This window comes from Tachyglossus aculeatus, chromosome 22 (genome assembly GCF_015852505.1).
Source record: "Tachyglossus aculeatus isolate mTacAcu1 chromosome 22, mTacAcu1.pri, whole genome shotgun sequence".
In the NCBI taxonomy this organism is placed as follows: domain Eukaryota; kingdom Metazoa; phylum Chordata; class Mammalia; order Monotremata; family Tachyglossidae; genus Tachyglossus; species Tachyglossus aculeatus.
This window is the reverse complement of record NC_052087.1, coordinates 42,636,729-42,638,590: the sequence shown is the minus strand read 5'-3', so window position 1 is coordinate 42,638,590 and position 1,862 is coordinate 42,636,729. Positions and strand designations below refer to the sequence as shown.

At 48.0% G+C, this 1,862-nt stretch overlaps 1 non-coding gene across 1 annotated transcript; it reads right to left on the bottom strand.

The window, feature by feature from the left end:
* Nucleotides 1-388: 388 nt before the first annotated feature.
* On the bottom strand, nucleotides 389-526 carry LOC119944380. Its single transcript, XR_005455864.1, has one exon. It is a non-coding gene; the product is annotated as a small nucleolar RNA SNORA7 (small nucleolar RNA).
* Nucleotides 527-1,862: the final 1,336 nt, after the last annotated feature.

The window sequence follows — 1,862 nt, the reverse complement described above, 5'->3', positions numbered from 1 at the left end:
GAGAATGCTGGCTTGGAGGGGTGTGGATTTTGCTCTGGGAGTCCTTGGCTCTTTGGTGGGGTCGGGGGGGGGAGGTGTGTTGTGTGTGTGTGTGTACGCGTGCATCTGGGGGCCTTTTTTAAATCATATTTGCTAAGCGCTTACTCTTGCTTTCAAGCATTGTTCTAAGCACTGGGATCTTGTCTTATATTGTCGATTTGTCTCGACCCACGGACACGTTTTTCCCAGAACACCCCACCTCCATCTGCAATCGTTCTGGTAGTGTATCTGTAGAGTTTTTTTGGTAAAAATCCAGAAGTGGTTTACCATTGCCTCCTTCCCTACAGTCAACTTAAGTCTCCGCCCTCGACTCTCCCATGTCTCTGCTGCCCAGCACATGTGAGTTTTGACTTGTAGCAGATTGCCTTCCTCTCTCTAGCCACTGCCCAAGCTAGGAATGGAATGGATATGCCTCTGCTTGACTCTCCTTCCCAGAGCCGAGACTAGTAGGGCACTGGAAACTCTCCAGGTGCGACCCTGAGAGGGTGGCCCTGGGGTAGATAAAAGTTACTCAGGTTGGACGCAGTCTTTGTCCCATGTGAGGCTTACAGTCTAAGTCAGAGGGAGAACTAGCATTTAATCCCCAGTTGAGAAAACTGAGGTTTCAAGAGGGTCCGGGAGAAATCTGTCCACCTAGAAACACGATTTGCAGATCAGCCAAACAAGTCGAGCTTAACACTGAATAAGATGCTCTGCACATGGTAAGTGCTGAAATACCATTAATTGACTGATTGAATTCAATCCTTCCCCCCAGGAGACTTCCGTTCTCCCAGGATTCAATCATATTTATTAAGCATTTACTATGTGCAGAGCACTGTACTAAATGCTTGAGAGTACAATACAACAGAATTAGCAGACATGTTCCCTACCCAAAGCTAGCTGACAGTTTAGAGGGAGCATCACGATGCTCATGTGTTTCTCTATCCAAAGAGAAAGGAGTAGCAAATGTGTAGAATGTGGATAAAGGAAAGGATAGTCAATCAGTCAATTGCATTTATTGAGCACTTACTGTGTGCAGAGCACTGTGCTAAAAGCTTGGGCGAGTACAATATAACAGACACATTCCCTGTCCACAACGAGCTTACAGCCTAGAGAACACTCCACCTTTGGCCTTGGCCAAGCCGCCAAATCTATACACGGATTCAGAGAAGCAGCGTGGCTCAGTGGAAAGAGCTCGGGCTTTGAAGTCAGAGGTCATGGGTTCAAATCCCAGCTCTGCCACTTGTCAGCTGTGTGACTTTGGGCAAGTCACTTCACTTCTCTGTGCCTCAGCTACCTCATCTGTAAAATGGAGATTAAGACTGTGAGCCCCCCATGGGACAACCTGATGACCTTGTAACCTCCCCAGCTCTTAGAACAGTGCTTTGCACATAGTAAGTGCTTAATAAATGCCATTGTTATTATTATTATTATTATTATTATTTGGGTCCAGGAGAAGTTCCTGCCTGCCCCTTGCAGGCAGGCTTATTATGTGCCTGGTACTGTACTAAGCCCTGGGGTAGAAACAAACAAATGAGGTTGCACCCAGTCTCTGTCCCACGTGGCGCTCATGGTCTCAATCTCCATTTTCCAGATGAGAGAACTGAGGCCCAGAGAAGTGAAGTGAGTTTATAAATGCTCTAGTCCAGCTCTGAAGAGGGCCCGGAAATGGGCCAGCCATGCCTGAGTTTGGGCCAGCACCAATTCCCTAGCCTTCTCCCTGACCCCCACCTGACTTACTGCCCATAAACCTTTAGTCTTGCCCCCCTCCAACCAGGCCAACCCCAGTTTCACCGAGGCCCTGCTTCAAGTGTTTTCTGTCAGGACTCCTACAGTTCCTTGGG